This window comes from Cupressus sempervirens, chromosome 2 (genome assembly GCF_028749045.1).
Source record: "Cupressus sempervirens isolate cs-2001-9-10 chromosome 2, ASM2874904v1, whole genome shotgun sequence".
Lineage (NCBI taxonomy): Eukaryota > Viridiplantae > Streptophyta > Pinopsida > Cupressales > Cupressaceae > Cupressus > Cupressus sempervirens.
This window is the reverse complement of record NC_143119.1, coordinates 170,715,984-170,738,839: the sequence shown is the minus strand read 5'-3', so window position 1 is coordinate 170,738,839 and position 22,856 is coordinate 170,715,984.

The window sequence follows — 22,856 nt, the reverse complement described above, 5'->3', positions numbered from 1 at the left end:
AAAAATTTCCATGATCATAGTTCTAATATGAAAAAGAGATTTCAAGATCATACTAGAGTTGCACAAAAAATGAACAATAAATTGGCAACTTTCGAGGGACAACTGGTGTTGGAAATCTGATTGAAAAGCTCATTGTTGAAGATCAAAGAGGGAGGTTGTTGAAAAGAAGGAAGATCGTTGTTAAGAGAATGTTTTCAATCATTATTTTTCCATTGATGTCAAACCTACTACTTGTAGGAATGACATTTACTTATAAGATCCAAGTACTATCACTTCGTTGATTGATGAAGAGGATTTGATAAACAAGATGTAACAAAAGCACCTAAGGGAAAGGTTCAGCTATGATGTTGTAATGAAGTGCAAGGATTAGTTGAGACAATGGTTAAATGATGTATTGATAACATACTCAAGGATACAAAGGTTGGTCACACTTAGAAACATTGGAGTAAGAAGTTGTAACAAGGTGGTATGCAAAGCTTAAACTAAGATCTTTAGTAAGTGCCAAGCAAGCTAGTTGAAGCTAAGAAAATTCTTAGTAGGATCTGAGTAATAGAAAATTCTATTGTGTGCCAAGTAATCTTCAAGTGTTGAGTGAAGATCAGGTGCCAAGCATCGAAAAATTCTTAGTTGATGCTGAGTGATCTTCAGGTGCCAAGCATCAAGAAAAATACAGTTGATGCTGAGTAACACAATATGTGTTGAGCACCAATATTTCAATAGTGTCAAGCCACTACATTATTTCAAATGATAAAGATTCACCAAATTTGAGCTTACATAGTGGTTACATTGAATTTTGTGAATGATTTGGAGGTAAGGATGATAAGTTGGTGGCATAGAATCCTATGTAAACTATTTCTAGGTGAATTCTAAAAGGATTATTCAAGAATTTTCTAGAGGAAACAAAATATGGGTTAGATGCAATGAATCCTACCTAATGCATACGAATTGAAATTAAAGAATGGAAGAATCAAGTGGGAAAAGAACTCTAGGACTTCTATTTAAGGAGTCATAGACCAAGAAGTAAAGAGTTGTTGATACTGTTGCTACTAAAGAGAAAAATTTGCAAAGTGGTTAGAAGGGTGTCAAGGAGGTGACATGTAGGAGAAGGAAGAGCATAGAGCCTCTACTTCTATCAATGATCATGAAGAGATGATTGCATTGGTAAATTGAAAATGGAGACTTAAGGAGACTAAGCTTGAAAGGAGGGAAAACTGTCAAGAGTTGTAGAGATTAAAGGCTAGGCAAGGGCATGAGTTGAGATCTGCAAGATAAGTTGTATGTTGTAGTTAGATCAAGATTTTCTAATACTCTCTAGCAATTGTATTAGATCTAAAAATTCTATAGACTCAGGTTGGTTTAATAGCCATTTGTAAATCCTTTAATAGGGAGGCATTCCAAGTGAATGTTCTAAAGTCCTCTAACTAGGCCCACTTCTAACAGGGTGGTTAAATCCTCTAAGAAGGTCACATTTGACAGTGTGTTGTAAGCCTTTAATAGGGTAGGCCTTTCACAAGGCATCACTTCATAAGAGTGAGAATTGAGTAACATGCTATTGGTGGTTTTTTCCAAATTGGGTTTCCACGTAAATCACTATGTTATGTATTGATCTCTTATGTGTTATGCTTGAATGTTGTTTTACAGTAACTTGTTGATTAGTAAAGTTAAAGCTTGGATGAATGAATAGTTGAATGGGCTCACTATACTTAGTGAAAAGTTTGAATAGGACATTTGGACCTTGAATAACTAATTCACCCCCTAGGTCATCCCCCCACCCCCCCCACCCCCCCTTCTTCAGTTATTCTAAAGTATTCCTAACAATTAGTATCAGAGCCTCTACTGATTTAGTTTCAAGGTACTAGAAGCAAGAAGATAAGATGTCAAAGAGAGAAGTTTCCACCCTCAACAAAGACAAATTAACGGCATGGTAGAGTCTAATGAAATCATACCTTGGATAAATAGGTGACTATGCACAAACCTCAATTGGAATAGAGCATGTGAATCCAATAGAATCTCTTACTGTAGATAATTTGAATAAAAAGGAGCACAATCAAGCAATGTTGGAGATTGCATCTACACTTAGTTCTATGTAGAATATGATGACATCAAAGACTATGCCATTGCACAAAAAACATGGAAAACCTTATAAAAAATCTAAGGAAGAGATCAAAATGTCCAAAGAGAAAAGAGAGAAAGTCTAAGAGGAAAGTTTGATGACATGGAAATGGAGGAACATAAAAATGCTACCCAGTATGCTACAAGAATGAAAGAAGTGTTAAGTGCAATAAGAAGTCTAGGTGGTCAATTGGAAGAAGAAATTGCAATCAAAAAATACTTAAGAACTCTATTCCCTATCTATGCTATTAGAGTTTCAGCCATCCAAGAGTTAAGGTGTGTACAAGGAAACACACTAACCTTTGAAGAAATAGTGGGAAGACTTAATGCATTTGAATTGTCCAATTTTGACAACTATAAACCTGAGAACCTTGAATCTACTTTCAAGGCCAAGATGACAATAAAAGACACTAAGGAGGAAACATCAATCAAGAAGAAAAGAAAAGAAAAACATGCATCTAGTGATAGTAGTGCAGATGAGAAAGATGTGGAATAGTTAGAAGCACTACTGGCTAGGAGATTTCATAGAGGCGAACGCAAATTCAAAGGTAAGCTCCCTATCATATGTTTCAATTGCAATGAAGTAGGTCATATTCCTACAAGATGTACACAGAAGAACTACAAAGAAGGAAACAAGTACAGGAACAAGAGAGAAGATGATAGCAAAGACTACAAGGAAAAAGGCAAAAGATGCTACATTGTTGAAGAAGATTTTAATGAGAATGATGATGAAGTAGTCTATGTATGCATGAAGGATGAATCAGATAAAGAAGAAGATGAAGCAACAACATTGGTTACCTGTGTGAACAAGAATGACAAGTGGATCATAGATAGTGGATGGTCACATCACATGATAGGAGATAAAAGTAAGTTCATTGCCTTTACTTAATATGATGGGAATAGTGTTAGATTTGGTAATGATGCTCCATGTTAAATTAAAGGAAAAGCTCTATTAAGCTCACAAAGAAAATTTCATGTGATAATGCATACTATGTTGAAGGGTTGAATTACAACTTGTTAAGTGTATCACAGTTAGGCAATGTTGGTTGCAAAGTTGAATTTGAAAACAAAACTGCTAAGATCTATGGCACTAATGAAAAGTTGATAGGAAAAGGTGAAAAAACTAGGAGTAATCTATTTTACCTAGATATGGAGGATGCAACATGTCTTGTTGTTAGATTTGATGATGTGTTGTTGTGGCATGAAAGGTTAGGTCATGTTAACTTTGATAATCTGATCAACATTAGCAAGTTGAATAAAGTCAGAGGGTTGCCTAAGTTGAAGAAACCTGAAAACATAATGTGCAAACAATGTCAACTAGGGAAGATGACTAAGTCTAGTTTCAAAAGTAAAACATACACTTCCAAGGAAGTACTAGAGTTAGTCCATACAGACTTATGTGGTCCAATAGAAGTACAAAGCTACCTAGGAGACAAATAAATAATGTTATTTGTGGATGACTATTCTAGGATGATGACTACCATGTTTTTAAAGAAAAAATCTGATGCATTCAAATGTTTAAGTGGTACTTAGCCAGAGTTGAGAAGGAAATAGGAAACAACCTGAAATGCCTAAGGTCAGACAGAGGAGGTGAGTTCATATCAAAAGAATTTGAAATATTTTGAAAGGACAAAGGTATTAAAAGGAGAACATCAGCACGAATAACTCCACCATAGAATGATATTGCTGAAAGAAGGAATGGGTTAGTGATTGACTATGATAGAACTTTGACGATGGAGAAAAATGTTGTACTAAAGTACTGCAGAGAAGCTGTAAGTATTGCAGTCTACACACTGAATAGAGTCCAAGTCAAGAAAGCTACAAATGCAACACCCTTTGAATTCTTGTATGGTCACTCACCTAATGTTAAAAATTTCAAAGTATTTGGTTGGAAATTCTATATTCTTAAATATACTAGAAATGGAAAGTTTGATACAAAAAGTGATGAAGGCATATTCCTTGGATACTCTACTAAAAGTAAAGCATACAAGTGTTTGAATACTAACACTAACAAGATTATGGAGAGTGCAAATGTAAGTTTTGATGACCATGTAGAAGTCCAAATTGATGAGTCCAAGTAATTAGAGGAGTATAGACCATTTGTGTACTTCTATTAAGGAATGATTGTTGAAGACAATGATGCAAATCAAGTTGGGAATCAACAAGAAATTTTACTATCTACCGAGTCTCAACACGTGAATGTTGAGTTACATTCAAAAACTAAGCTATATAACGTAGAAAATGTACATTCTGATTCTAACAATAGTACACATGAGAGGAATGATGGAATACTAGATGAAGAAGAACAAAATGTTTCTAAAGCTAAAGGATCAAACATGGAAAGAAGGACTGAACTAATATTAGCTAAGTATGTGAGAAGACATCACCCTGTAGATAAAATCATTGGTGACAAGGATGTCAAACCAATGGCAAGGAATAGGCTAAGGAATAAATTATGTATATTAGGCAAGGTTGAACCTAAAATAGTGAATTATGCACTACAAGATGATGACTGGTATAAAGCCATGGAAGAAGAGATAGATCAGATTAAGGAGAACAAAACATGGTCTCTAGTTCCAAGACCAGCTAATAAGAAAGTGATTAGTACCAAATGGGTGTTTAGAAACAAACTTGATGAGAATGGAGAAATAACAAGAAACAAAGCCAGACTAGTTTGCTAAGGCTATGCACAAGAAGGACTAGATTATGGGGAGACATTTGCCCCTATTGCAAGAATGGAAGGAGTAAGAACATTACTTGCATATGCTACATATAAAGGTTTCGAAGTGTACCAAATGGATGTAAAGTCTACCTTTTTGAATGGTATACTAGAAGAGAAAGTCTACATAGAAAAACTAGAGGAATTTGTGAATGAGAAGAACAAGGACATGGCCTACAAACTACACAAAGTAATTTATGGATTAAAGCAAGCACCTAGAGCATGGTATGAGAGACTGCACAAATATCTTGTGAAGATAGGATTTGAGAGAATAGATGACAACAAATTGTACATCAAAGCTGAAAAAGGTAAAGACATTTTGATTTCATAAATCTTTGTTCATGATATAATATTTGGAGGAAAAGATGTTCTATGCAAAGATTTTGTTGATCAAATAAAACATGAATTTGAGATGTCAATCTTTGGAGAAATCAAATTCTTTGTTGGATTGCAAGTACATCAATTGAAACATGGCATATTTGTGACCCAATCCAAATACATCAAGGAGGTACTCAAAACATTTGGGTTAGAAGACTTAGAAATAGTTAGCACACCAATGGTAATAGGCCATAAGCTATCCAAGAATGATGAGTCTGCTGAAGTAAATCAGACATTGTATAGGTCAATGATTGGAAAGCTGAAATATGTTGTACATAGTAGACTATACATTGCATTAGCTATTGGAATAGTGGCAAGATTTTTTGCAAATCCAAGAGAAAATCACTTAATGGCAGTAAAGAGAATACTAAGATGCCTAAAAGGAATAGATGACTTTGGTTTGTACTACAAAAGGAGTGAGATATTTGAACTGAGAGCCTACTTTATGTAGATTGGGGAGGTAACATTGATGATAGAAAAGAGCTAGTGGAGGAGCACTTTTCTTAGGAAAAAGGTTGATTACATGGACTAGCAAAAAGTAAAGTTGCACCTCATAGTCCACTGCTGAAGTTGAATATGTTACAGCTACTATAAATTGCACCAATATTGTATGGATCAAACATTTTCCACAAGGTATGAAGGAAGAAGTAACTAAGCCTATGATACTTTATTGTGATAATAAAAGTGCTAGTAACATATCAAAGAACCCTGTAATGCATGCTAAAACCAAGCACATTGCAATCAAGTATGACTATGTAAGAGAGTTGGTGGAAGATAAACAAGTGAAAATGGAATATGTTAGCTCAAAGGAATAAATTGCTGACATCTTCACAAAAGAACTACCTAAAGATGCTTTTGAATACCTTAGAGGTAAGTTAGGGGTGATACCCCTAGCTAAGGCTACTTCAAGCACAAGCAAGTATGTGTTGCATCAAACAAGCTATTATTGAAGATTTCACATATTGATGCGGAGGATGTTTACTTTAGGATTCATGCCTAAAGTAGTTGAAGTGCTAAAGTTCCAAATTAGTCACAAGAAAGGTGATAGAGGGAGACATTGAGTGAACCTGTAAAAGCTACACTTGCATACTAAGATGCTTATATGTCTCTGGCATTGTTGTTAAAGAGGGAGAAGATGTTTGAAACTGATCAACAAGAGAAGGATCAATAGGGAGAAATAGTAGAAAACTAATCAAATGAAGATAGTGGGAGATATTGATAGAAATAATTAGAAGTTGATCAAAACAACAGAAAATGAGCAATACAGAGGGAGAAAGACAAAGAACAAGGGTACAATAGCAGAGAGGGAGAAGCAGAAATGAAGAAATCAAAATAGTAGAAGGAGATGTCAAGCTACAATTACTTTTTGGCATTTGACTTACTATTCTAACTTAGTTAACTTGTGGATGAATATTTTAGTCTGATGGTTGATCAATTTGGTTTTCCATCAATGCCAAAGAGGGAGATTTTTGAAAATCTAATTGAAAATCTCATTGTTGAAGATCAAAGAGAGAGATTGTTGGAAAGAAAGAAGATTGTTGTTAAGAGAATGTTTTCAATCATTGTTTTGTCATTGATGTCAAACCTGCTACTTTTAGGAATGACATTTTCTTATAAGATCCATGTACTATCACTTATTTGACTGATGAAGAGGATTTGATCAACAAGATGTAACAAGAGCACCTAAGGGAAAGGTTGAGTTATGATATTGTAATGAAGTGCAAGGATCAGTTAAGACAATGGTTAAATGATGTATTGATAACATACTCAAGGATACAACGGTTGGTCACACTTAGAAACATTGGAGGAAGAAGTTGTAACAAGTTGGTATGCAAAGCTTAAACTAAGATCTTTAGGAAGTGTTGAGCAAGTTAGTTGAAGTTGAGCAAATTCTTAGTAGGAGCCAAGTAACATAAAATTCTAGTGTGTGTCAAGTAATCTTCAAGTGCCAAGTGAAGATCAGGTGTCGAGCATCAAAAAATTCTTAGTTAATGCCAAGTGATCTTCAGGTGTTGAGCATCAGGAAAAACATAGTTGATGCCAAGTAACATAGTATGTGCTAAGCACCAGTATTTCAATAGTACTAAGTTGCTGCATTATTTCAAATGATAAAGATTCACCAAATTTGAGTTGACATAGTGGTTACATTGAATTTTGTGAACGAGTTGGAGGATAAGGATGATGAACTAGTGGCATAGAATCCTATGTAAACTATTTTTAGGTGAATTCTAAAAGGATTATTCAAGAAGTTTCTAGAGGAAATAAAATATGGGTTGGATGCAATGAATCCTACCTAATCCATATGAATTGAAATTAAAGAATGGAAGAATTGAGTAGGGAAAGAACTCCAAGACTTTTATTTAAGGAGTCATAGGCCAAGAAGTAAAGAGTTGTTGATGTTGTTTCTACTAAAGAGCTAAATCTGCAAAGTGGTTAGAAGAGTGTCTAGGAGGTGACATCTAGGAGAAGGAAGAACACAAAGGCTCTATTTCTATGAGTGATCATGAAGAGATGATTGCACTAGTAAATTAAGCATGGAGACTCAAGGAGATTAAGCTTGAAAGGAGGGAAAGCTATCAAGAGTTGCAGAGATTGAAGGCCAGACAAGGGTATGAGCTAAGAAGTGATCTAAGATCTACAAGATAAGTTGTATTTTGTAGTCAGGTCAAGATTTTCTAATACTCTCTAGCACATGTATTAGACCTAAAAATTCTATGGACTTAGCTTGGTTTAAGAGCCATTTGTAAATCCTTTAATAGGGTGACATTCTGAGTGAATGTTCTAAAGTTCCCTAACTAGGCCCACTTCTAATAGTGTGGTTAAATCCTCTAACAAGGTCACATTTGATAGTGTATTGTAAGCCTTTAATAGGGCAGGCTTTTCACAGGGCATCACTTTAGAAGAGTGAGAATTGAGTAGCATGTTACTAGTGGTTTTTCCCAAATTGAGTTTTAATGTAAATCACTATGTTATGTGTTGATCTCTTATGTGTTTTGCTTGCATCTTAAATGAATGAATACTTGAATGGGCTCACTATACTTAGTGAAAAGTTTGAATAGGACATTTGGACCTTGAATAACTGATAATTGATTCACACCCCCCCCAACATAGTCATTCTAAAGTATTTCTAATAATCGGCTCAAGGTAATATGCCTCATCAACCCCATTATCAAAATCCTTCATCCTTTAGGCAACCAAATTAGAATCAAGCTTCATACAACCAAAATAGGTTCATGGGTAATATTTCCATATAAACACAAATGAAAATCTAGTAAGGACACTTGTTGTTTAAAATAATCTTTCTCAAGAACAAGAATATTGTGCTACTTACAACTTTTCATATGATAAATGTACACTCCATATGGTAGACTCCTCTCAAGAATTGGTCACACAAGAGAAAATAGAAGAGCAACAATATGATTCTAATCAATCTACTATTAGATTCCAATCCTAGTAACAAGGAGACTCATCTTTTATGAATTACTAGCCAAAGGATTATGTTTGTGTAAATCATGATAGTAATGATGTAATAATTATAACACTAGGTGAAAGGGGAGAGATATAGAAAGCTCTTCACCTTCTCCATCAAATAAAGTTTCAAGTTCAGAGACCATTCCATATACCATAGCTGCAAGCATACAACACAAATTTGTTGTTCCACAACAAATTTAGAATATCAAGAAGCTAAAGGAGCCTCAAGCTATCCCATCTGATATATCAACCCATGTAGTTGTTGAGATTCCAACCAAGCCAACATACACTACTCTTAATGTTTTAGATCAAATGAAGAGGACTAGTGTTAGTGTTCCTATGTGGGATGTTCTAATGATGTCATCTTAGTGGAAATTACTATAGCAAGAGTTAAAAACTATTAAAGTACATAATGGACCAGCTACCATTGATGGGGAAAAAATTTTTGTGAAACCTTTAAGAGAAGATGATACAAGTAAGAAGACTAAGCCTTCCCCCTTTTATCTTGTTTTGATTATAGGAGATAAATTAGTTCACAATTGTATGATAGAATCTGGAGCTAGCAAGAAGTAGTTATGCCAAAGAGTGTAGTTGATCTTCTTGGTATTAAATATGAACCATTGACTAAAGGAGTCATTTAGTTGGATGGTAGTTTTTTTCTAAATAGTGGGAGTGTTAAAAGATATAAAATTGACATTACATACATATCCTAGGTGTACTTTCATACAAGACATATCACTTGTCAAGCTTCAACAAATTTTTTTATATTCCTATCTAGAGACTTTATTGCACAAATAGGAGGCTATATTGAATCTTATTGGTCTTACATGTTCTTTAGGACTAGATACCTAGAATAAAAGCCTACATAAAGGTGGAGCCATTGGCCCTTAATCATGTCGACACATATACACCAAGCCCCAAAATATGAATTGCACACTCCATGAAGAGGATGTGGAATGCAACACCCATGAAAATGTTACACACTTGACAAAGGTTCCTAGTTATCTATTAGATAATTGAGCTAATGCTTTCCAATTTGATCTAGTAAAAGAGGTTAAAGAAATAGTCATTGGTAATTATTGTATTGTTGAAGAGAATGCCCCTATTCCCAACCTCATGAAAGCACAAGAAGATTTAATGGGTTGTCAAATATGTTCCTTGATGGCTCAAGGAATAGGAATGGTTCAAGTTATATCATAATGCTTATTTCTCCCAGTTTAGAGAAGTACTACTTTTCATATAGACTTCAATTGAATTACACTAATAATGTGGTTGAGTATGAAGTTTTGATCCAATTTCTCCAACTTGCACAAAGAAGAGGTATAAGGCTCTTGAAGGTACTTGGGGATAGCGAGTTGGTTGTGAGACAAATAAAAAATTAGAGTGTTACAAGGAAAAACCTTCTTAAATCATATAAAAATAGAGTTTGGGATTTACTTGAGGTTTCCAGGCATTTAACATTCAAAGTGTTCCTAGAAATTGGAACAAACATGTTGATTGACTTGCATCAATTGGTGTTCATTGTGACATACTAGAGCATGTTGCAGACATAAAGAACAACATCTTACACTTGTTGTAAGGCCTATTGTCCCATATAATGGTATAAATCAGCAAGTTTTTAATTTTTACAAATTGTTAATTTTTTACAAAATGATGTTGAGTTCTCTATTAAGAATTAATCAAAGCTACAAACTCAATATGGAGATTGTGAGGCCTTGCCATGACCCTTCGTAGCCTTAGATGTTACCTTATCATTTTGATACTCACGACTCAAGATGTCGATACATTATCTGATGCTTAGAACATACTTTATTATTTCATGCTGTGTGATGTTATTTTCAGATAAATTTGATGATTGTCATTTAATGTTTCGTATATATGTATGTTGATGAAATCAGTAATGTAGGATTGATATTTTGGTTCAGGATATTTTAATTGGTTAAGAATTAAGTAGGATGAAAGAAACCCTAATTGATGTATGTTTCAATTTATGTAAATTTTTGATACGTATATACATGTACATGTGATTTTTGGGACTACTGATGTGTGCAATGAGTGTGCAGATATTTTAGCCCAGGAAATCGACGGAGGAACACAACTGATCTCTATGTGTTAATTTTGGAAACCTTGTTGTTCGTAGTTCAAGTATTTTAAATTAACATGTATGTATGTATCCTTATGTGATCAGTAAATGTGAATGTCTTGTAATTATGTTCTGTTAGTGTCGCTTGACACTCGTGAATTGTTTGTGCCCTTTAGCATGCTAGTTAAGGTTAGTTGTGTACCCTTTGGACCTTAGTTGGTTTAAGTGAGTGTTAGTTTTCTAATTTGATTGTTAATCGAGTTTAGTCATCCCTAATCCAGATTCATGCTTAATCTACATTGTTAGAATTGTTAGTTGGTCTTAATTTATTTCTTAGCGTTTGTTTGGCTCTAAACCTATTCCTAAGACTTTAAAACATAAAAATTTTATACCCAAAGGGTATGGGTATGGGTTAGGGGTCTTTTCCAACCCCTAAGCCCCTTTTATTGACTTTTGAGGTCACTCAAAAAGTCTCATTTTGCCTTTGTGCGAAAATTGAACATGGTTCCATGAGTTGTCTTACCCCACCTCCTTTTAGTGTCTAACCATAGTGAGGGTAGAGTTAGGAGTTTCTAGAATTACTAGTGGGTGGGAGAAGTTATTGATCCCCTTTGGTGGTTGAGTTTGAGGCTTATTTAGAGGCCTTTGTTGGACTAGTTGAGGTGGTTACCCAATCTCTACATTTAGAGGGAAGCTTTTGAAGGTTGAAGGAAGGAAGTGGAAACTCTACTCAAACTTGTTCATTGTCATTACCTCTTTGTGAAGGTTGGAATTCTCATCTCCCTTGTTCATATTTCATTCTTGTTTCATGCTTATGCTACCTTGATGTTGTTTCAATGTTTGTATGTTTGTGGGTATGTTGGGAAGCTTTGGAAACCATGTTATTTTTGGTTGTTTTCCTTTCATATTTATGTTGCAATTTGGAGATTTTTCTTGCATAGGTGTTTTGGTATTACTCACCCTTGGAGAGGACAGAAGTGACCAATTTTGAGAAAGGTCTGTTTAGTCAGACTCCATCCAGTGTAGAGTCTCTTCTTAGGATGAGAAGAGGGAGAAAGGGTAGGGTGTTATGGGCCCCTACCTGTCAGCACAAACCTTGTATGATTCTAGTATGTTGAAATGGAAGAACGGAAGTTCTTGGTATATAGCCCCGATTGGGCATCTGTTTGGTGTTGTGCTTGACTTCTCCTGGTTGGAAGAATCCACCTTTTCCTAGTTTTGATTCATTGTGAATCCTATTGTGTAAACCATGTATGATTATGCTTGTTTGATTGTCTCTTGGTTATGCTTGGTTGTCACCCAATCAGATTTTGTTCCCTCCATGGTTCTAGAAATGTATTGCAAAATTGGATGAGGAACCCTTGTTGAGGGTCATGAAGGAAATTTCATTTAAGTGTTGTAATTCAGGATTGAATCCTATGTAAATTATATCTCAAAACTTTGTTGGATTGGCAACGAAGCCGAGTTTTCTTCCTAATTCTTTCCCAGCTGAGCCTTTGAATCAGATTGGCCAATAAAATTGGTGTTAAGTATAATTGCTTGTCATGTGATTTAATTGTAAATTTCAAAATAGGATGAAAATGGTGTTGTTTTATTTAGGAAAAATTCAAAGTTTTCTTATATGTTGAAAACGAAAATTATGATCATGGATGTAGATTCAGTTTGCATGAATATTTGAATAAAAAAAAATCTTGCATTATTGATTTAACGGATAATTCAAATTCTTGGTATATTAAATTGTAACACATCCTTATAGATTGCTTTGAAAAAAAAAAAAGTTAATCCCCTCTTGGTAATATATTACTTTAAAATTTTAACACTTAGAAAAAAAATAAAACCCTTTAAAAAAAAAATGTTCTTACAAGAGCAAATATGCTCTGGATTTTGTATTGAAACAAATTAATTGGCTTTTGTAACAGAGCATATTCTTAAAAGATTATTTTTAAAATAGCTCTTACCATCTTTTAAATCTTTGATAATAGAATTATAATTAGAAATAAGTTCATTATCAAGTAGATAAATCTATAAATAAAAGTTGTTCTAACCTCTTAACAACTAAACTTTATCATTTATTACCCTTCTCCCCCAATGCAGGCTTATAATATCTTGTTGCTTTTAAAACACTCCCATCACCATTCACTCCAATCTTTTTTTGTTAAACTTTCCTTCTCCCCATGGGCTTCATCATCTCCCACTTGTTGTTTCCTATTCTTGGGCAGCGTGGTATTAGTATGGAAGGACTCACGTGTGCCTAGGAGGATTGGACTTAAGTGTAGTTTGGTGGCAGGTTTCTCAGTTGAGTTTTGACTTCAATGCAAATGCATTAAGTGTGGATGTTTGGTTCCTTGCGTTTCATAAACCTTTTTTTTTTTTGTTTTTCCCCATGTACAACCACTTACCCTGACCTTTGCTGTGAGTTGCAGGCTTGGGCTGCGAGCTATTAATGTTGGGTGGCTTGTGGAGTAGGTAGATTAGGGGTTAGTAGTTAGTATAAGGTAGTTGTAGTTTAGGCTTGTTTTAACTTAGTTAGTTTATTGTGTTAGTATTGGTGCTCATAAGTGTTAGTTAAAGTTTTTTTTTAAAATTTGTTTTATTGGGTTATGTTTAAATATTCAATCTTTTAAATATTAGTTTTAAAGTATTGTAGAAAGTTAGTAAAGTAAGATACATTATTAAATTTTTTTTTTATAGAAGTTAGTTGTTATTTAATTAGTAATATTATCTTAAGTCATTAATAATTGTTAGTTTAGGATTTAATTACACGGATATAATTAGAGACGATTAGTTCTATTTTATTTTTATACCTCAATTAATATGTTTTCTTTTAAGATTGGTTAATTAATAAATTTAATAATATATTAATCAGATTTATTCTAGATTCAGCTTAAGTATGTTTTAGTAGATTAGACTTTTACTTATTTATTTAGGTCTTGTTAGTTTAAGTCATATTTTAAATATTCTATTAGTCAAAGTTTTGGAATATAGTTCTGTCCTGATGATCTAAACTTGAACTGGGTATAATATAGAAAATGTTAAAGTATTAATTAGTTGTTTTATCTAACTTATTATTTAGCATTAGAAGTAATAATAGCAGTATTATGTTTGTTAAATCAAGTTAAGTTATGGGTGTGATGCTATATTTATTAGCGAGTTCGTTCATTTCATTTGGCTTGAAATAATTAGATCCATCTTCATTTAATTTGTTATTCAAATAATTTTAATATATTGTTATAAAGTTAATGTAATAACATAACTAATGTCGATATCAATTTAATATCGAGGGTATAACTTTATCAATTTTTTTTCTCCTCAAGCTTTTTTTTAAACTTAAGATGTTATGTAGAGAACCTATACTTTAACTATTAACACATATATATCAGTTAGAGTATTTTAATTTTTTTTTTTTTAAAATAATAATAAAAAAATTAGTTGTGTGTTTTTGCCCTGTAGTTTGGGCATGACATTTTGGTATCAGAGCTCGTGTTTCAACACTAGGAACCTTAAACGCTTACACTTCTAAAACTTAAAACTAAACATTAAATTGTGTAGGATGCCTCCTATTACTCGAAGCAACCCACGAGGTAGAGGTCATAGGGTGAGAGGTGGTAGAGCGGGACAGGGGGATGGACCACCTCCACCACCACGACCTCCACCTCCACCACCACCTAACCCGAATCAGGACATTATAGATGCACTTCAGACATTGATCGGTGTAGTTCAGCAGAGGGTGGTACCAATAGTTCAGCCAGTTCAACAGATTCCAGTAGTGGAAGCAGAGGGACCTAGAGGAGGTAGGCCTAGAGGCAGAGAGAGAACTAGGAGTTCCCCACCGAGATAGTTAGAGGGTCAGGGTGAGCACGAGGAAGAGTCAATACACCAGAGAGGACCCCCATTTGACAGACCTCCTAGACATGTAGGAGATGATATCAGGGAATTGATTCGACTTGGGCTGCCATTATTTACGGGTTCCACTAAGGGAAAAGTAGCAGAGACATGGTTGCAGATCCTATAGCGGTGCTTTGGATTACGACCCTATGGGAGTAATCTAAAGGCACGCTTAGCAGTTCATCAGTTGAGAGGGGATGCCTCCAATTGGTGGCATCAGGAGGAGATCATAGGTGGAGTGAGGATGGATACCCTCACATGGGAATCATTCCTAGAAAGATTTTGAGAGAGGTACTTATCAGAGCATTTCTGACATAAATAGATAGAGGAGCTCCATTCTCTTTATCAAAGAGGTCTTACAGTGGCTCAGTATGAGAGCAGGTTTCTCGAGCTCCTTCCTTATGTGAAATACATGAAGGATGAGAAACTATGGGTATATCGCTTTATCATGGGTTTGAATTTCTCACTTCAGGGTCCAGTTCGGATGGCCTTCCCTACCACCTTCAGATAGGCAGTGGAGATAGCACTAGTGGCAGAGGATGCTCGGGGTAGACAGGAATCTCGGGATCGGTCTCAAAATTGAAACTCTACCCGGTAGAAAACCCCTTGGAAAGGGAATCATAACTATACACTAGGGTCCTCTAAGGGCCAACAGTCTCAGTAGCAGCAGGTACTCTCACAGGGTTACCAGGGCTCCAAACCCAGGTAGTGGTAGTCACAGCAGGATCCGAAAGTACATACACCACAGTCACAGTCAGTGCAAACTCAGCTGTCTTCCCGAGGTGGATACAGTGGGTCTAGCAGGTCAAGAGGCCCATAGCAGTCAGGATCACAGGATACATGATCTTATACTCAAGGGCCATGCTACTCTTGTGGTGGCATGGGTCATATAGCTAGAGAGTGTCCACAGGGACAGTCATCTAGTGGTCAGAGAGGGGCTTTTTTAGAGTCGACAGTTGGAGACATGGGCAAGTCCCACAAAGTTTTTGCAGCGGTTGATAACCACCAGATTGAGCATCAAGGTACAGTTATTGAGGCTACAAGTGGAGTTGGTTGGCTAGTTAGTCCTAGAGACTATCCATATTATTGCCTGACAAACCCTAGCTCCTCGAGGTCGAGAGCTGGACCAAGTTAGGGTCTAGCAGGAATGTTATGTTGGGGTCACAATTTCTTTGAAAGATGCAGCACAGATGCGATCTCTATACCCTTATCTTTTGATGAACTCTAGGAGGAAGTTCATGCCTAGTGGGGGAGGATGTGAGGCCTCACCCCAACCCTTCGTAGCCTTAGATGTTACCTTATCATTTTGATACTCATGACTCAAGATGTCGAGACATTATCTGATGCTTAGAACATACTTTATTATTTCATGTTGTGTGATGTTATTTTCGGATATATTTGATGATTGTCATTTAATGTTTCATATATATGTATGTTGATGAAATCACTAATTTAGGATTGATATTCTAGTTCAGGATATTTTAATTGGTTAAGAATTAAGTAGGATGAAAGAAACCCTGATTGATGTATATTTCAATTTATGTAAATTTCTGATACGTATATACATGTACATGTGATTTTTGGGACTACTGATGTGTGCAATGAGTGTGCAGATATTTTAGCCCAGGAAATCGATGAAGGAATAGAATTGATCTCTATGTGTTAATTTTGGAAACCTTGTTGTTCGTAGTTCAAGTATTTTAAATTGACATCTATGTATGTATCCTTATGTGATCAATAAATGTGAATGTCTCGTAATTATGTTCTGTTAGTGTCGTTTGACACTCGTGAATTGTTTGTACCCTTTAGCGTGCTAGTTAGGGTTAGCTATGTACCCTTTGGACCTTAGTTGATTTAAGTGAGTGTCAATTTGCTAATTTGATTGTTAATAGAGTTTAGTCATCCCTAATCCAGATTAGTGCTTAATCTGCATTGTTAGAATTGTTAGTTGGTCTTAGTTTAATTCTTAGCTTTTATTTGGCTCTAAACCTATTCCTAAGACTTTAAAACATAAATTTTTTATACCCAAAGGGTATGGGTATGGGTTAGGGGTCTTTTCCAACCCCTAAGCCCCTTTTATTGACTTTTGAGGTCACTCAAAAAGTCTCTTTTTGCCTTTGTGCGAAAATTGACCATGGTTCCATGAGTTGTCTTACCCCACCTCCTTTTAGTGTCTAACCATAGTGAGGGTAGAGTTAGAAATTTCTAGAATTGCTAGTGGGTGATAGAAGTTATTGATCCCCTTTGGTGGTTGAGTTTGAGGCTTATTTAGAGGCCTTTGTTGGACTAGTTGAGGTGGTTACCCAATCTCTACATTTAGAGAGAAGCTTTTGAAGGTTGAAGGAAGGAAGTGGAAAGTCTACTCAAACTTGTTCATTGCCATTACCTCTTTGTGAAGTTTGGAACTCTCATCTCCCTTGTTTAGATTTCATTCTTGTTTCATGCTTATGCTACCTTGTTTTTGTTTCAATGTTTGTATGTTTGTGGGTATGTTGGGAAGCTTTGGAAACCATGTTATTTTTGGTTGTTTTCCTTTCATATTTATGTTGCAATTTGGAGATTTTTCTTGCATGGGTGTTTTGGAATTACTCACCCTTGGAGAGGGCAGAAGTGACCAATTTTGGGAAAGGTCTGTTTAGTCAGACTCCATCCAGTGTAGAGTCTCTTCTCAAGATGAGAAGAAGGAGAAAGGGTAGGGTGTTATGGGCCCCTACCTGTCAGCACAAACCTTGTATGATTCTGGTATGTTGAAATGGAAGAATGGAAGTTCTTGGTGTATAGCCCCGATTGGGCATTTGTTTGGTGTTGTGCTTGACTTCTCCTGGTTGGAAGAATCCACCTTCCCCTAGTTTTGATTCATTGTGAATCCTATTGTGTAAACCATGTATGATTATGCTTGTTTGATTGTCTCTTGGTTATGCTTGGTTGTCACCCGATCAGATTTTGTTCCCTCCATGGTTCTAAAAATGTATTGCAAAATTGGATGAGGAACCCTTGTTGAGGGTCATGAAGGAAATTTCATTTAAGTTTTGTAATTCAGGATTGAACCCTATGTAAATTATATCTCAAAACTTTGTTGGATTGGCAACGAAGTCAGGTTTTCTTCCTGATTCTTTCCTGGCTAAGCCTTTGAATCAGATTGGCCAATAAAATTGGTGTTAAGTATAATTGCTTGTCATGTGATTTAATTATAAATTTCAAAATAGGATGAAAATGGTGTTGTTTTATTTAGGCAAAATTCCAAGTTTTCTTATATGTTGAAAACGAAAATTATGATCATGAATGTAGATTCAGTTTGCATGAATATTTGAATCAAAAAAATTCTTGCATTATTGATTTAACGGATAATTCAAATTCCTCGTATATTAAATTGTAACACATCCTTATAGATTGCTTTGAAAAAAAAAAAATTTAATCCCTTCTTGGTAATATATTACTTTAAAATTTTAACACTTAGAAAAAAAAAAAACCCTTTAAAAAAAAATGTTCTTACAAGAGCAAATATGCTCTGGATTTTGTATGGAAAAAAATTAATTGGCTTTTGTAATAGAGCATATTCTTAAAAGATTCTTTTTAAAATAGCTCTTACCATCTTTTAAATCTTTGATAATAGAATTATAATTAGAGATAAGTTCATTATCAAGTAGAAAAATCTATAAATAAAAGTTTTTCTAAGCTCTTAACAACTAAACTTTATCATTTATTACCCTTCTCCCCTGATGCAGGCGTATAATATCTTGTTGCTTTTAAAACACTCCCATCACCATTCACTCCAATATTTTTTTGTTAAACTTTTATTCTCCCCATGCGCTTCATCATCTCCCACTTGTTGTTTCCTATTCTTGGGCAGGGTGGTATTAGTATGGAAGGACTCACATGTGCCTAGGAGGATTGGACTTAAGTGTAGTTTGGTGGCAGGTTTCTCAGTTGAGTTTTGACTTCAATGCAAATGCATTGAGTGTGGATGTTTGGTTCCTTGCGTTTCATAAACCTTTTTTTTTTGTTGTTTTTCCCCATGTACAACCACTTACCCTAACCTTTGCTGCAAGTTGCAGGCTTGGGCTGCGACCTATTAATGTTGGGTGGCTTGTGGAGTAGGTAGATAAGGGGTTAGTAGTTAGTATAAGGTAGTTGTAGTTTAGGCTTGTTTTGACTTATTTAGTTTATTTTGATAGTATTGGTGCTCATAAGTGTTAGTTAAAGTTTTTTTTTTAAATTTGTTTTATTGGGTTATGTTTAAATATTCAATGTTTTAAATATTAGTTTTAAAGTATTGTAGAAAGTTAGTAAAGTAAGATACATTATTAAAAAAAAAATTATAGCAGTTAGTTGTTATTTAATTAGTAATATTATCTTAAGTTATTAATAATTGTTAATTCAGGATTTAATTACATGGATATAATTAGAGACGATTAGTTCTATTTTATTTTTATACCTCAATTAATATGTTTTCTTTTAAGATTGGTTAATTAATAAATTTAGTAATATATTAATCAGATTTATTCTAGATTCAACTTAAGTATGTTTTAGTAGATTAGACTTTTACTTATTTATTTAGGTCTTGTTAGTTTAAGTCATATTTTAAATATTCTATTAGTCAAAGTTTTGGAATATAGTCCCGTCCTGATGATCTAAACTTGAACTGGGTATAATATAGAAAATGTTAAAGTATTAGTTAGTTGTTTTATCTAACTTATAATTTAGCATTAGAAGTAATAATAGTAGTATTATGTTTGTTAAATCAAGTTAAGTTATGGGTGTGATGCTATATTTATTAGCGAGTTCGTTCATTTCATTTGGCTTGAAATAATTAGATCCATCTTCATTTAATTTGTTATTCAAATAATTTTAATATATTGTTATAAAGTTAATGTAATAACGTAACTAATGTCGATATCAATTTAATATCGAGGGTATAACTTTATCGATTTTTTTTCTCCTCAAGATTTTTTTTAGACTTAAGATGTTATGTAGAGAACCTATACTTTAACTATTAACACATATATATCACTTAGAGTAATTTAATTTTTTTTTTTTTTAAATAAAAAAAAAAAAATTAGTTGTGTGTTTTTGCCCCGTAGTTTGGGCATGACAAAGATCAAATCATGAAGCTTGATTCTAACAAATTTCCTAAAGGTTTAGTCACCTTAGAGAGCATATTAAATTTTGGTGATTAGGAAAGAAGTAAAGGATTGAACCTGGCTACAAGGAAGGAAGACTAGCAGCCTATCACTATTGCTAATGGAAAGAATCTTAACTTGGGAAATATATGCTCTAGGATTGAATGGAAAGTTTTCATTATTTTAGGTTAAGAATTTAATGAAATAATTGCTTGTATATATGAAAAAATTCAAGGGTTTTGACCTGAGCTTATCCCTATTAGAGTGGGGTTGTCATTGCAAAAAAAGATTGATCTATGAATGCCCAATACAACCACTCAACTTATAGTGCATAGGAGGTAGTTGGGTCCTTGCTACAAATCTTGAGGGGAGTGTTGAATAAATTTCCAACAATGTCCCCCTCAGTGTTATCCAAGGGTCTAAGGATTCGAACCTGTGACCAAGCTCTGATACTACTTGTTAGAGTGAGGTTGTTGTTGCACCAAAAGATCAATTTGTCAATTCCCAATACAACCAGTCAAGTTATAGTACATAGAAGGTGGTTAAACCCTTTTCATGAATCCCAAGGGGAGCATTGAATAAATTTCCAACAATCCCAACATACCATAGAATTAAATCATGACACAAAGCCTGTTAGAAAAAAGAAAAGATCAGTCAACCCAAAGATTGAACACTTAAAGAGAAAAGAGTTGTACAAATTCATAGAGGTTAATATTATTTTTCCTATCAAACACTCCTCATGGGTAGCTAATCTTGTTCCAATTAGAAAAAAGAATAGAGAAATTAGATTATGTGTAGATTTCAGGGACCTTAATAAGGCTTCTCTTATAGATCATCATCCCCTTCATTCTATGGAAAAAATCTTGTCCATAGTTAGTGACTCAGAGGTGTTTTCCTTTTTGGATTTTTTCTTAGGTTATAGCCAAGTTTTGGTCTAGGAATCAAACTGATGTAAAATGACATTCACTACTAAGTGGGTTACTTATGCCTATTGTAAACTTACATTTGGACTAACTATTGTAGGTGCTACATTCCAAAAGAAAATAGTGGTGGCTTTTAAGGGTATCCTAAAAAATCTTGTGCTAATATATTTTGATGATATAATTTTCTATTCAAAGCATGCATTTGATCACTTTGATAATTTAAGACAAGTGTTCATCAAATGTAGAAAGTATGGTGTATCTCTAAATCTACGTAAGTGCATTTTCTTTGGTAATCAAGGGAAGATCTTGGAACACATTTTGTCAAAGGATGACCTCACCATATACCCAAAAAGGGTTTAAATTATTTTTTCTCTTCGACTCCCTAGTCACCAAAAGGGATTGCAAATTTTTCTAGGGATGATCAATTTTGTGACAAGGTTCATCCCTAACTTACTACTATGGTTAAGCCTCTTACATCCATGCTAAAGAAAGATATAATTTTTAATTAGACCAAGAAAGGAAGGACCAACTTTGAAGAGATCAAGAAATCAATTGCATAAACTCCCACTCTTGTCAATCCTAACTTTGACAGGGATTCCATCCTCTATTCTCTTTGAGGAGAATCAAGTATATGAGTTGTCTTGACATAGTTAAACAAAGAGAATAGGGAGCAACATTTTGATTGCCTTAGTGAAGGGCTTAAGGACTATGAGAGAAGATATAGCTATGTTGAAAGGCAAGTCCTTTCTATTGTAAGGGTACTCAAAAATTTTAGACATTTGTTATCCTATAATAGGATCCAACTCTTGGTTGCACATATAAGTGTAAAGGACTTCCTTTTAAGCAAGGCTATTAGTCAAAAAAGAGTGAAATGGATCACCAAATTCATGGACTATGACATTGAGATTCATATCACCAAGCATGTAATAGTTAAGGGATTATATGAGAAAATGATTTCATATTTCCAAGACACCTAAGGCAGCTGAACTTTTATTAGAACTTGAGCAACCAATTGAAAATGAATATCGAAATGCTTGGTTGCATGACATGACTACCTTCTTGGTAGAAGGAATATATTTGCAAAACCTAAATAGAGCTAAAAGAACATAGTTTAGAATAAAATGTATTCCTTATGTATTGATGGATGGAATATTATTAAAGAAGGATTTTAATGGAGTCCTATTCAGATGTATCAATACAGATTAGATCAATAAGATATTATGATAATTCTGTTATGGCCTTTCTGGTGGCCATTTTCTAGCTAAGACCACAACAATGAAAATAATGAGGGTTGGCTATTATTGACCAACCTTATTTAATGATTCTCATGGGTGAGTAAGGAAATGTGATAAATTTTCCTTCTTTTCAAGAAAACAAAGGTTGATTTCCCTTCCCCTTTATCATATTCAACATAATCATAAGTTTTCCCAATGGGGTTTTGATTTCATTAGTCCAATAAACCCACCCTCCATGGATTTTGGCAACCACAGATTACCTCACAAGATGGAAAGATGAAATAGCATTAAGAGATACCATAGGAACTTTAGTGGCTGAATTTCTTGATGGAGTTGTAACTAAATTTGGTGTTCCTTTAATTGTCATATTAGATAATGCCAACTCTTTTATTTGAACTCTTATTTTCTCTTGGGAAATTTTTCATGGAATATACTTGAGTATTTCTTCAAACTACTACCCCATGGGAATGGTTTGGATGAGTCCTCAAATAATAATATCTTTAGAATAATAAGGATAGTTGAAAATAATTTGAGGTGTTGGAATACCAAGTTGAGGAAAGCCCTTTGGGATGACAAGATTACACCAAAGAGAGAAATTGGAAACTCACCATTCATGCTAGTATATGGGAGGGAACTAAGGCTTCCTATTTTACTCAAGTTTCACTCTCTTTAATTATCTCATAAATTGGATCTAGCTAAAAATGATACCATGAGAGTCAAGATGGCTAAATTGGTTGAATTGAAAAAAAAAAAGACAACAAGCTCTACATACACTTATGGTTCACCAACAACAACAAAAAATATGTTTTGACAAAAAGTCTACCACTATAGTATTTAAAGAGGGTGACCTTGTTCTTAAGTGGGATATAGATAGAGCTAAACCAAGTAGGAACTCCAAATTTCATTTTTTGTAGAGTGGCCAAAACATTA